A 14,946-nucleotide genomic window follows, 5' to 3' on the forward strand; every position below is an offset into this window, starting at 1 on the left:
TCTCATTAGCCCATGTGCGTATAAGTCATAATCTACTTTAAAAGGATATTGATTAATATCACATGTTCAAAAGCACATTTTAGGATGTAAAGGTAAAGGGACCCCTGACCATTAGGTCCAGTCACGGATGACTCTGGGGTTGCGGTGCTCATCTGGCTTTATTGGCCGAGGGAGCCGGCGTACAGCTTCCGGGTCATGTGGCCAGTGTGACTAAGCCGCTTCTGGGAAACCAGAGCAGCGCATGGAAACGCTGTTTACCTTCCTGCCAGAGCAGTACCTATGTATCTACTTGCACTTTGACGTGCTTTTGAACTGCTAGGTTGGCAGGAGCAGGGACTGAGCAACGGGAGCTCACCCCGTCGCAGGAATTCGAACCGCCGACCTTCTGATCAGCAAGTCCTAGGCTCTGTGGTTTAACCCACAGCGCCACCTGCGTCCCTTATTTTGGGTTGTAGAATATACATATTTCAAGGGAAAGTATTCTAACAGAACAGAGAGTGGATCATAACAATTACTTCTTCCTTTTTTCAGATGGTACAGATTAAAAGGACCAGTGGGGTCCCCAATGTCCCTGACCACCTGTCAAATCTGGCTCAGAGAGGTGGCCAAGGTAAGGATATGGTTTTGCTGGTGATATCATTACCTTATTCCTGTGTCATTCTGTTGACTGGATTAGCAGGGGTGGGGAGATGATTTTCATTTCGAGAGCCACATTTCCTTATGCGTAACCTGTCAGGAGATCACATGTGAGGGCCAATTGCAAATGTGGGCGGAGCAATGATGTTATGTTTACAGTACATTTATATGGTAGACTGCATTTCAGCTATAAAAACACCGCGAGATTCCTATCTTTTCAGCTGCAGAAGCAAGAAGCATCAACCCAGTTCCAGGGTTACCGTATTTTTTGCTCTATAAGACTCACTTTTTCCCTCCTAAAAAGTAAGGGGAAATGTGTGTGCGTCTTATGGAGCAAATGCAGGCTGCGCAGCTATCCCAGAAGCCAGAACAGCAAGAGGGATTGCTGCTTTCACTGCGCAGCGATCCCTCTTGCTGTTCTGGCTTCTGAGATTCAGAATTTTTTTTTTCTTGTTTTCCTCCTCCAAAAACTAGGTGCGTCTTGTGGTCTGGTGCGTCTTATAGAGCAAAAAATACGGTAATTTCAGCCCAGCAAAAGCACTACAGGGGTGTGTGGCCTGACTCATGCCCCAAGGGCCAAACAAAGGGGCCTCATTAGGCCCCTGGGCTTGAGATCCCCCCCACTCCTGGATTGCAGCAACCATGGACGCATAAGGTAAAAATGGAACGGAGCTGCATGCCTGATACAAAGTTATATTACCCTAAAAATAATGGCTTGCACTCTCAGAGTTGATAAAACACAACCTGCAATATGCTCATTTGAATTAGGGCTGTTTCAGTAGCTGACAAAAGAAATTGAAGCCTCATAAAATGAAGCTAAGATAGAACAACCCCTTCCTGGACTACCTCATAAAAAGTGATATTATTCATTATCAGAATTTAACATTCATGATTCAACCAAAATCTAAGTAATGGGGAACCTGTTCTTCCCCCTCCTTTCATCCGGTTGCGAGCTACATTAATCCTAATTGAAATCTACTTGGCAGTAGCAACGGAGAGGCAACCTGTGCTGGTCTTCTACTTACCACTGCCAGTCCAAACCACAGACGGCAGCAATGATGGAGTGAGCAGAGGCTATTTGGTCGACATAGGTGGAGTTTTGCACTAGCAATGTGGCCCTTTGGTTGAAAATGATTCTGCCATCACTGCCTACTGGGTGCCTGCCTGTCTTCTTCAACACATCCTGCTGACAAGCTATTTTGAAAAGCTTTTAAATACAGTTATTTATGGGTTTTCACTACTTTATTGTAAGCAGCCTGGGTGAAAATTAGAATGGAAATTCTGTATGTAATGGTACTTGAAAGTATGGCCAAACAGTGGCCCAGCAGTGTTTCGCATAAAGAAGGACCAAAATCACTATACAATACAAGATGGTGACTGTGGCAGGGGATGAGGTGTCCTGCCACACACATTCCACTGGCCAGAGCCCACAAAATCCACTGTAAGACTGAGTGACAAAAGACCAAGTGATGTACACACATGTGTGAATCGGCCCTCCTCTTCTGAGTTTGCTTTTAGCACTGGGTTGCCATATGTTTGGAATTTCCTGGACATAGCCAGTATTCTGCCCTCTTAAACAGTGTCCAGAGATTTTGCAAAGAATTGTAGAGCAGCCGTATTCTGCTGCGGGTCACCTTCTGTTGTCCTTACAGAGTGGGACAGTGCTTCCAGCGACGCCTCTAAGCAATTGCTAGCAGCAGATGCATCTGCTTCCGACAGACCTGCCAAGGAAGTGTCTGGGAAGTGTCCCACGTGTGGTGTGTGTGTTGGTGAAGCTCATCTCAGTGCTCCACTGAACTTGAGGGAACGAGCCCCTCTCCTCCTTAACTGCTTAAATAGGATTAGCTGGCTTCCTCCCCGAATAAATCTGCTTGCTTCTCATCTTCAGCCATGCGCACCGTGAAAACAACCCTGATAAATGAGAGGTTTTTAAGACACTTCCTACAAGAACTATCAGCCATACATCAAAGTTAGGCACTTCCAAGAGCTCCAGTGCTCTGGCAATCTGTCTGTGGGATGCAAGATGACGTTCCGGTGCCCTGAGCCGACGCTGTCTGGAAGCGTTGCTGGAGCAGCAAACTCAGCCCCTCAGGAGGCCTTGGAGAGGGCGGGGGAGGAAGAAGAGGTCTGCTAATTCTGGCCTTCTCCAGAGAAACACTGATGTGACACGCTGGGCCTGGACAAGCCCCTGCAGTCAGAAGGTCAATTCATCAATCTCAAGGACTTGCGTGACCCTACCCCCATCCTATGTTTTCCCTTCCATGTAAAAGGAGGGCCTCACAGACTTTAATGGTGTCCTCACAATACCCCTGTGAGGTATCAAGTGCTGTCTCTCTCTCTTTCCCCTTCCCACTCTCCAGATGGAGAATGTTGGAAGGCAAGAGATTCTGGGCCTGGTTTCACTGAGCTGGTAAAACGGCTTCTGAGATGTACCACTTCAGAGTGAAGGCAGGGAAATGCACACATCTCTTATGCTGGTTTACTGCAATGCACTCTCTTTTGGGCTGCCCTTGGGCCCGGTCCAGATCCTCCAGCTAGTGCATAATGCAGCAGCTAGACAGCTGATGAGGGCAGATGACTGAGGGCATATAGTGCCTCTGGCAAAACATCTGCAATGGCAGCTTGTATGCTACCAAGCCAGGTTCAAGGCTCTTGTGTCAATATGCGATATGCACAGCCCTTAACAACTGATAGGTTAATTGTTGCCTGCTTTATTGATTTCAAGAAAACAAAATAGAACACCTTTGAGTAGACATACGTAAGAGAATCCAGTTATAAACATGGATGATATAATACCTAGTACAGAGACAGAAAAGATCAAAGCAGTGGATTGTCTCAGAAAGTAAGTTACCAACTCTGTGTGATTTTCAACTGTTAGTATAGCCCCTCCAAAGTGAGGCATGGGTACTGGGTGGGCCTGAAAATTCAGAGCCCTTATTAATACAGTAAAAATAAGATAAAAATCACACTTCTTTGAAACAATCTTTTTTGCTTCACCTCCCACCACTTGTCTGTGTTGTGTTAGACATTCAGTCAGGACTATATCCCAGAAATTATTGACTCATGCCTCTTTAGGTAGCATTGTACACAACTTCCATTGTTTGTTTGTTTTTCCTTCTTAACTTTATTTTTCAGTTTCTTAATATAACAAAGAATACCCATATGCTGCCATTCCCGGAGGAACATTTCATGTATACACAACATAAATAATGCAATCAAACATAGAGGGCTTATCCTCACTTCCTTTGCTCTTTCCATGCATGGTCTGTACTTTAAAGCTCCATGTTTGACCATCCTTGTTTTTGCTCTGGAGCTTTCCCCGCAAAAAAAGCCCCTCTCTTTAAAGCTCAAACAAAGCAAACAGCAATCTGTGGGAAACCTGAACTGATGTTTGCTCCTACTGAGTGCTAAAGAGCAGGTTTTTGAAGGGAAAGCTCCTGGGCAAAAAGACCATAGCTTGGACTCAGAGCTTTTAAGCACAGACCTGTGGCAAAAAAGAGTGGGACAAAAGGCAAGTATGGACAAGCCCTAAGTTTGTAAATGGTTTAGAATTGATTACACCAGTTAGGTGTATTCTACAATATGACTTCACATGATGGTCCCAGAGTGAGTCATGGGTAGCTGGTGGTAAGAGGGCAACATTGTATTTTCCTCTATACTAAATATACATGCACCATACAGTATCAAAACTGTCTTTGGTCTTTGCATTCCATATTCTATATAATCATACCTCTAGAGTTAAGTTGGTAGCTGTTTTCCAATATTGTATTATTATATTTCTAGCCACAGATATGAAAAAGATTAGTAGCTCTTTAAACCATAGATTATCACAGATTTAATAAAGCTAGTCTTGGACCATCCTGCCAACAGTAAAAACAGGAGAAGATCTTTATGCTAAACAGTTGGATTAAAGTCACTTTCCAGTGACTCCTTCCTTAGCCCTCTTATCACTAGAAAGTCCCCGCCATTCCCAAGCTGCCAAAATCCCTTCCTTCCATGAGCCTACAAACCCTTTCCCTGCCTCCCCACTTACCTATAAACTTCCAGGCCTCCTCTCTTCCACTCACTGCTGCTGCTACCAGAGCAACAGACCCCTAAGCAGAAGTGAGGAGGGTTTGAAGGCTCACCAGAGGAGGGTGGGAGAGGAAGAGGCAAAGGAGTTTCTTTTAACATCTCAAATTAAAATCCGTGTCTGAGAAGAATTTGGAAGTCACAACATGACAGAACCCTGTGGCACCCACTTGTAACTTTTTTCCAGGATGACTAGGAGCCATTAATGAGTACTCTTTGGGTTCGGTCAGTCAACCAAATCCACCTAACAGTTACCTCATTCAACCCACATTTTACTAGCTTCCGCACAAGAATATAATGGAGGACTTTGTCAAAAACCTTACTGAAATCAAGATACACTATGTCCACAGCATTCCTCTGATCCACCAAGTTTGTAATTCCATTAAAAAAAAGAAATGAGATTTGTCTGGCATGACTTATTTTTGAGAAACCCATGTGGGTCTTAGTAATCACATCATCCTTTTCTAAATGCTCACAGACCAACTGTTGAATTATCTGTTCTAGGACCTTGCCTGCTATTGATGTCAGGCTCACTGGTCAGTTGTTATTTGGTTCTTCTCTCCCCCCCCCTTTTGCCCTCCTCCAGTCTGCAGGGACCTCACCTGTTTTCCAATAATTCTCAGAAATTATAGACAAAGTCTCTGAGATTACATCCACAAGCTCATTTGGGTGCAAGTCATCAGGTCCTGGAGATTTGAATCCATTTGAATTTAATCTAGAAACAAATGAGCAGCCAGTGGGTGCTATGTGCTCATGGCAACTGATGCCAGAAACTGCAGTTCCTAAACAACCCTCAGTGTGGTGTAGTGGTTAAGAGCTGTAGTCTCGTAATCTGGGGAACCGGGTTCGCGTCTCTGCTCCTCCACATGCATCTGCTGGGTGACCTTGGGCTAGTCACACTTCTTTGAAGTCTCTCAGCCACACTCACCTCACAGAGTGTTTGTTGTGGGGGAGGAAGGGAAAGGAGATTGTTAGCCGCTTTGAGACTCCTTAGGGTAGTGAGAAAGCGGGATATCAAATCCAAACTCTTCTTCTTCAATGATAATTCCACATAGAGTGTATTACAGTATCTTAGCTGGGATGTTACCAGGGCATGCCCTACTACAATGTTCATCCGGCTGGTGGGTGTTGCTTCAATTCCATCATCCCAGTGTTTTGATTAGTGCTACTGTTGGCATTTGTCTGATCTGGTGCAGCCTATGTGTTAATACCTGGAACCAGATAGGAGAATTCTACTCTAAAATAATAATATTTTAAACAACTAAAACAAAAAGCATCATAGGTTTGGCAGGATATTTTAAAATTTTATTTTCTTTTGACTTGAAGGCTACAAGTATGGGAGGATATTGGAGAAAGAAGGCCTTTTCAAGCCAGTCATCCAAGAGACGTTCTCAGCATTTAGAGTTGTCTTTCAGCATTTGGAGAAGCTGTGTGTTGCAGCCTGGCAAAGAACCAGGAAGACTTGGATTGCGAAACCCTCTCTTGCTCCTCAAACTTGCTCACAGATGACAATTCCCAAAAGGCTAGAGCATGAGATGTGGTGCCAGAGACCAATATTATGAATTTATTCAATTAGAATTTTATTTTTTAGGGCTGAGACCAAACAGCCCCTCAAGTCTGCCACGCTGTTTTCAGTTATTGAACTCCTTCTCTGTGTCTTGATTGTTTTTTTTCTCTCTCTCTGCATGGGGAGAATAAATGGGGATGCTCATTTAGGAGCAGTGGAGAGTCTTCCTCTTTTCTCTTTCTTTTCACTTCAGCTTTTTAGAGGTGGTGATGGAAGCTGAAATCATGAATACCATCCATTTTATGTTTATTTTTAGAGCTGAAATCAAATGGCCCCACAAATTTGCAAAGTGGCCTCTATGCTTGTGTGTATCTTGCATTTGTGTGTGTGTGTGTGAGAGAGAGAAAGGATTGTGTTGCTCACTGTTTCCTAGCAGTGGAGAGTCTTCTTCTTTTATCTCTTTTTCTTCCCTCTCTGCTGCTGCTTGGAGGGTAATGGTGATAAAAGAAAATATCTAGCTAAGCTCGCTCCCACAGGAGGTAGTGATGTCCACCTACCTGGATGGCATTAAAAGAGGACTAGCCAACTTCATAGAGGATAAGGCGATCAGTGGGTACTAGCCATGAGGGCTCTGCTCTGCTGCCACCGTTGGAGGCTGTAATGCTTTTGAATGCCAGTTGCTAGAGAACACAGGAAAGGAGAGAGGGCTTAAATTCTGCTTGCAGGTCTTCCACAGGCATCTGGTTGGCCACTTTGAGAACAGGACGCTGGAGTAGATGGGCCATTGTCCTGATACAGCAGGCTCTTCTTATGTTCATATGGGCAATGTGTGGCCCTATCTCTCTACACACTCTCTTTTACCTAATTTTATATGAGTAGCAAGGAGAAGGGATATGGGGGAAAGGAAGACAGAAAAGTAGCAGTTGGTTCCACCCACTTTTGACTTCAGCTCCAGTCCCTGAGAGATTACTCCCAAGGGAATGTGGCCCCCAGAAAAGGGGGGGGGGAATGTTGCTCACCTCCTCAAGGCAGAGACATTTCCAAGAATGATCTGGGGTACTGGAACAGTGTCTACTCTTATCGCCACATCATTCCAATGATATTCTCTTAAGAAACTGTGACATCATCTCAAAAAAGGACCAGTGCTGTGGTCATTGAGGTTTCTCTCTCTTTCTCTCCATGCATTAACATGGCTGCATCTCCTAGATTCCCTCCCACCCCAACTAGATCATTAATTTTTAATGGCACATTGCTTTAAATATGTGCAGGACAATGTGTTCAGCCGATGAGTCAGAAGAGTTGTCCTTTCCCCAAGCTTGTGCCACTGTATCTCACAAAACTATGACACATGCATCTGTAGAAGTTCCATCTTCTCTCCCTCTGCCCCCCTCTTCCCACAAGTCTTGTGAGTTTGAGGTGCTCCTGGACTCAGATTTGTGCCTGAAGCTTCAGACTGTAGTGAGTGGGCCAGGGATATCTTTTGCCATCTCTTGGTGAGAAAATAACTACATCTTTCATTCAAGAACAGTCTATTGAGCATTTGCCGTGACTCTGCCTTAGATACATGGAATCAGACTTGGAGTGGGTCTTGTAAGGCCATCTAGCCCAGTGCAGGAAATCCAGAGCTAGAGCACCCCCAAGAGATGGCTTTCTATCCAGCCTCTGCTTTAAGACCTCCAGTGAAGGAGAGTCCACCCCTCTAGTAACCCATTGGTTCCCATTAGCAAAATTTGATGGTACTTTGGATTCTAGACATGAAAAAGCTTTTTCTTTTATTTTTTTTCGGTGGGGCAGGGGGAGAACGTAATGTAAGAATCTGAGACAACTGGGCACAACATGAAAGTCAATGGGAGACTGGGTCTCCCAACACTTTTTTCAAAGCTGTAAAGCAGATGTGGACCTCCAGGTGGTTTTGGACTACATCTCTCATTATGTCTTGCCATTGAGCATTAGTTGCAGTACAGTAGCATCTCAGGGGACAAAGATTCCTCACACCTGCCTTAAAGCTGCCACAAGATCAGGCCGTTTAACCATGTCCTCTGCACTATTTCACAGAACTAAACTACACATGCCCTAAAGCCACTATGCATATTATTCCTGTCTTAAAAACATAAGAAGAGCCTGGTGGATCAGGCTAATGGCCATTCTGGTCCATGAGCATCCTGTTCTCACAGTGGCCAACCAGATGCCCTAGTGGGAAGCCCACAACAGCATGTTCAAGAAGGACACTGACAAACTGGAACGTGTCCAGAGGAGGGCAACCAAAATGGTCAAAGGCCTGGAAACGATGCCTTATGAGGAACGGCTAAGGGAGCTGGGCATGTTTAGCCTGGAGAAGAGGAGGTTAAGGGGTGATATGATAGCCATGTTCAAATATATAAAAGGATGTCACATAGAGGAGGGAGAAAGGTTGTTTTCTGCTGCTTCAGAGAAGCGGACACGGAGCAATGGGGCCAAACTACAAGAAAGAAGATTCCACCTAAACATTAGGAAGAACTTCCTGACAGTAAGAGCTTTTCGACAGTGGAATTTGCTGCCAAGGAGTGTGGTGGAGTCTCCTGCTTTGGAGGTCTTTAAGCAGAGGCTTGACAACCATATGTCAGGAGTGCTCTGATGGTGTTTCCTGCTTGGCAGGGGGTTGGACTTGATGGCCCTTGTGGTCTCTTCCAACTCTATGATTCTATGCTTTCTCCCCACCTGCAACTCCCAGGTGGGTCTTTTTGGTGACCATTAGTGCCTTTGGAGCAGAGGCAGATTTCATTCAGGGAAATTGCATTGTGGAAGGGATTCCCACTGCCACACCACCACCACCACAGTCCAATCCAATTTAGCCCCAAACCAATTCAGTCCCTGTGGCTGCTTTGAAGAAAGATGACAGAGGATCTGTGATTGCATCTTCTGCATCTTGCCTCATTTGGCCCAGAAAGAAGCTGGATTCATGTGGATATGAGTTCATTTCCCCAATCACTCTATATGGGTAGGGGCAGCAGGAATTGTCAGGTTGCTCAGCCTAATGCCATTTCCAGTAATAAAAATGTGTAGATATATCTCCAGTAATGTAGCTGAGCTCAGTTTACTGGATCTCTGTCGTCTCAGAATAGCTTTATGTAAAAAGCACCTCCTCTGCAGACAGCAGACCGAATTTATAGGGCTGTATCTCATCCATGGGCTGACCATTAAAGTCCATATTGCTGTTGTCAGCCAAATGAAGAAAGGATCAAATATTGGAACCTGAAAGCCAAGTCACCATTAACCTCTATGGAAATCAAGAGGAAGAGGCCACTCCTATCCCAGGAACCTGCAGCCGCTAAAAATTCCAGCCTTCTATAGTGATCCACTGGAATATCATTCAAAAGTGGATTGTAGCCTCCTGTGTCGTTTGCTTAAGATGGATGTGCGGGAATATTAATGATGATCTCTATCTACCCCCCTTGCATTTTGCATGCATGCCAACTCTCTTGAAGAGATGTATTTCAAATTTCATTTCTTCTGCCTGTACATCTCAGCTAGCTGGAATAGGATGGCGTGCAATGAACATTTTCCATGGGCCTGGATGACAGCAAGTTTATTCGAAGAAAGGGGGAAATGAAGAGAACTAGGAAATATAATATGCTATCAAAACACAAGGCAGCACTGGAAGTGGGTGAAGCGGGCAGGTAGGTGGGAATTAGCTGCAATTTCTCCCGTTAACAGCTGTTTTCCTTTCCTCTTAAGGCAAGATAGTGAATGGCACGGTTAACTGCCAGTGAGAACCACTGGGCTGTAGGGATTGCATCTAAAGTTAGAGGAAGCTGGAGGGTGTGGGAGGAGGAAAAACAAGAACTACTACAAGATTTTGATTCACAAACAAAACAACGAATATTTATGGGGGTCATTGCCACCTTAGTTTCCACAGGACAATTATTCCCTTTCAGGTTGAGAGGGACCTTCCTTTAAATGGGGCAGTGTGACATAGGTGTTGATGTGAAAATAGAAAAGATGCAAAAGGTTAAGGCTAATCTGAGGGTTTTTGTGGTGCCTTAATCTGTAGGGTTTCTGAGAAATGTCCTTGTGTTCTCTTGAGGATGTGTTTATATGTGGGTAACCTTTTTAATTCAGCAGAGAAAGGAAGACTCGGGCAAGGAGGGTAATTATCACCCCAGAATTAAACTGCAGAGAAATGCATAAATAAACATAGGATGTCCTTCATTAAATGAACCATTTCATTGTGCACAGGAGCTGGTGATGAGGACATTGAATAGAGAGCAAATGTTTTGTGTTGAGAGGCATCACATCAAATTATCCTGAAACTGAGGAACATGATGCACAATCTGCGTAACAATTGATATGAATCAACCACCACACTCAGCAAACAATATATATTGATAACTCCCCCACCCCACCAGCAAGATGTATGTTTTTTATTATTAAAAAGTAAATGAATTGCATTGGGTCCCTGCATTGGGGCTGTAATATGTCTTAATGGCATTATTTTAGAGAAACAGGGTTTCTCCTTTGGCTACAAGGGAATCTGATGAAGGCATCAGCTTTTCAGGTTCAAGCATCAGACAGGTGTTGCCTCATGCTGTGTCTCAACAAAGATACAGGCTAGAACATTTCCTAAACTAGAGGTTGGGGGCCTCCTTCAGCCTGAGGACCATGTTTTTCCTTGGACAACCCTCTTGAGGGACACAGGCCAGCAGTGGCAATGGGCACTGTAGTTGGGGCCATTCTATACTCTTCCAGGCACACTGCAGCAACATACAGGATAGACATGCATGTACAGAGAGGGGTATGTGTGTAGAAACTAGCTCACTATACAAAGGTTCACATAGCTTTCTCTGCCCACTTTTGCCTCTGATTCCACCCACCATTGGCACGTGGCCCCCAGAAGATTGCCCCAAAAGGAATGTGGCCCTGATGCTGAAAAACATTCCCCCTATACTAAGCAGTAAAGCAAGGATGGAGAATATCTTGCCTCAAGTCCCATCAGCATGGTCAAGGATGACTGGAGTTCCCCATTCCTGGCCCAGGGTTTGCAAAAATGTTGTTGGTTCCTGCTTATCATCTTTAATGAGATATAGTAGAATGGCTCAGAGTATGAGCTATGAAGTTCATAGGTTCAACCTTCCCTCTGTATTGTAATTGCTGCAAGGCTTTAGACAGGAGATGGAGAACCTGTGGTCCTTCAGATGGTATTGGACTCCATCAGCTCCACGCAGCATGGCAAATGGTCAGAGATAGGAGCCAAAAACACCTGAAAGGTCACACTCTCATGGAATGAAGAGTGATATTGAGGATGGTCAATGGCTTTCATCACCAGGACTGACTAATGAGGCTTCTTAGTCAGCCTTGGGCTTTGTCTGAGCAATGACTCCAGATCTTTCCTGGCACCAAATCCAGCACCTCGTCTGGTTGCCTGACTTGGCTCTCACATTTTGGCACTGATAACTCATCTCTGACAATATTTGTTTCATCTCCTTTTAGATGTCCACCAAATCCTTAGCTTGCTTGCTTTACTTTTGCAATGCAGAGAAATCAAAGTACAGCAAACAGGCCCTTTCCCCCTTAACCACTCCAGCCTCTTTCACCCTCACAACATTTCCCCCCTCTTTTTGTGTGTGTGTGATCATTTATTTTTTAGCTTGTTGCTGGAATCACAGCTGAACTTCCTATTGGCCCTGGGGGAATGGACAGCAATAATTTTAAATGGTTTGGTAGACACAGCTATGGCACAAGGCCAAGACTAATTTCAAGCCTTGTGGTGCTGTATAAGAGGCAGGGAGGGGAGGGGAGGAAGACTAGAAACCCTAACCCAGAACCAGAATTATCCCTCAACATTAGTGGGAATCAGAAAGGCCTATGTATGTATATAGGTGGGGCAAAAAGCTTGAGGGATGCACACATTTATGGTTCTATGTTGTTGGAGGGGTGGCAGTGGGGTTAGAAAATAAATAAATAGAATAACTAGACTTTGGGATATCGGTTGGGTAGCTCTTTGATGGGACTTGGAATTTGCTGAAATTGTATAAAAGAATTGTGCAAAAGGTTGTACCTTGCCTACTTTGCTTTCAAAAGGGTAGGCCTTGGTCAATTGAATAAATCTGTTTGAGCCTTCTCTCTTGGTTGTCTGTTTTTCCTTTCATTTGAGGATTTCAGTATCCCGCCAAGGAAGAATATGGCTCTCAGAAGCAGAACTTTTTTTTCAGCCAGAACTCATTGGAACTCAGTTCCGGCCATAGGTATCAATTCCGTGGGGCCCAGGGTGCCCGAGCACCCAAAAGCTCCCCATGAAGGGTCTGGGCACCCACAAATTTCGATGCCAGAGCCATGCATGTTGCATGGTACCCACAGCCCCAAGCACCCATGGTCATAGGACCAAGCTGGCACTCCAATTCCAGTACCTCTCAGGTGGGCACCATTGCCATTCTACGGAAACAAGGGAGGTGTTCATGTGAGTTCTGGCATCTCTTTTTCTAGGAACATAGCATTGCTCAGAAGGTTGTTCAGAAAGGAGTGCAGGCCTCAGGCAGAAAAAAAAGTTCCCCATCTCTGCTGGTAAGTCTTGTGACACTCTGACCACAGCTATAATGCCAGCAAAGGAGAGGACTTCCGGTCGGTGCCAGCGCTTAATGGCGGTCCTACCTCCGAGCTCCGGAGAAGGACTGCTTCGCAAGTTCGGGTCTTACCCGCTACGGCGAGCGGGGGACCCCTAAAATCCCAGGCGCTGAAGCCTGAGAACAAGGAGACTCGGTGGGCACCTTCGCGCCCCCCGGTACCGTGAAAGAGCCTTTTTAAAGGCTACGGATCGACATCGGGAGAGAGCGCGGTGCTGAGAGTCGCTACCCAGCCTGCGAAGTGAAGCCGCGTCGCCATAAGCGGAGAGCGCCGATTCCTTCCTGAAAAGAAAATTTGGACTGAATTCCCGTGAGTAAGAGCTGGAAAACAATCGGGACCCTTTAAATTTCAGAAATTGGGCTAAAAACGGGGAGATTTAAACAAAGGAAGTCTGCCTCCCCCCGACTGCATGAAAGTGAAAGCAACGGAACTCTAAACTTGCATCCGTTTAGACCTGCTCTTTGATCATATAAACCGGACATTTAGACCCTTGATCTCCCCTCTAGCAAGCAGGGCAGAGGGGAGGTGAATTTGACTAACAATTGCATGATTTATTTGGAGGAAAAAACCTCTGCTATCTCATCTATTTGAAAGCTTGAAACGGTCTGCCTTTTTAGTACACTGATCTGACTTTTTCCTGTGAAGTGACACTTTGATACAAAGTTTCCACAGTGCCTGACTTTTGTATATTATAAGAAGAAACAGTATAAACAGTATATTGGGCAACTGTGGCAATTGGAAGTTATAAGACTTTAGCAACATTGACTTTGACTGTGTTAATCTCCTTTCTTTTTACATCTTGGACTGTCTCCTTTGTTCTTGTATTTGGAAACTTCCTTCTATGGCCATTTTGATTTGCTCCCTCTAGAGGATAAAGTAAAGTCCGGCACGGCCTAAGACAGTGGAATTTTCCAAGGGAGAATAAATCCCGTGGGAATTGACCTTGACATGAGTGGACCACAAGAAGAGATAGTTACAAGAGCCAAGATCAAGCAACAACAACAACAACAACAGTTGCAGCTGCAACAAGCAAAGAAAAGAGGCTCAATTTCAGGCGCAACAGCCGGATTAGCTGGAACAACAGGACAAGACAAAGGAGCAGCCGTTTCTATGGAAGCTGTGACAGAAGCCTTGCTTAAGATAAACCAGACTCTGGAGTCTCTGACAAAACAGACTTCAGAGAACACACAAAAATTAACAGAAATATCAACAAGATTAAACCAGAATACAGAATCTATAAACAAACTGGTCGAGGAAAACGCCACCACGCGTCAAATTGCCGAAGAGGCCAAAGCCACTGCTGGAGAGACGCAGGAGAAATTAGAGCCACTTGCCAAGAAGGTCTATGAGCATGATGCAACTTTGGCCTTGTGGGAGTTACAGAGGAAAGAGAGAAACTTAAAATTAAGACTGATTCCGGAGAATGAAAGAGACAACCTTGTGGAATATTTGACACGGGAGTTTGCGGATTGCTGGGACCTTGAGGAAGACGAATTCAAAATCACAACTGCCTTTAGACTGGGTAAAAAGCAAGATAGAAAGACACCGAGAGATTGTCTGATCACACTCAGATCTAAGGAGGAAAGAGATAAAATTTTAGGACTACACTTTGAAAAGGCCTTGCAAATTGGAAATTCAGCTGTACAGATCTTTAAAGACATACCAAAATACATTTTGGATTTAAGAAACTTCTACAAGGACTTGGTTCTTTTGTTAAAGAAAAATTCTATCCGCTTCAGGTGGGAGTTCCCACAAGGACTGTCATTCGACTACAAGGCAAAGAAAGTGAAAATAAAGACAATTCAAGATAAAGACAAATTTTTGGCAAGATACCAGGAGGACCTACAGAAGGGGACTGTGGACGTACTTGCAGAACAGAGGAGAGCACTGGATATCCTGAATCTCTCGTTTGGACAAAAACCACCACCATCAGAAGAAGAGCAACAACTTGGAGCTGTTGGAGGAGCCTTAAGAAAATAACAAGATGGCTTTGCAATTCCTTAGTTGGAATTGTAATGGACTGAATGGGCCTTTGAAGAGAAGACAAGTATTTCATATTTTGAACAGAGAACAACTGGACTTGATATGTTTACAAGAAACTCACATAACCAGAGCCCACAGGAGATTACTCACAA

The 14,946-nt window shown here is 44.6% G+C and overlaps 1 long non-coding RNA gene across 1 annotated transcript; it reads left to right on the top strand.

Moving 5' to 3' along the window:
• Positions 1–530: 530 nt before the first annotated feature.
• LOC308579111 lies at positions 531–10,586 on the top strand. The gene is made up of 3 exons (XR_014004295.1): positions 531–610; positions 9,721–9,870; positions 10,430–10,586. It is a non-coding gene; the product is annotated as an uncharacterized lncRNA (long non-coding RNA).
• The last annotated feature ends 4,360 nt before the right edge of the window (positions 10,587–14,946 follow it).

The sequence above is a fragment of the Podarcis bocagei genome (genome assembly GCF_964188305.1).
Source record: "Podarcis bocagei genome assembly, chromosome: Z".
NCBI lineage: Eukaryota > Metazoa > Chordata > Lepidosauria > Squamata > Lacertidae > Podarcis > Podarcis bocagei.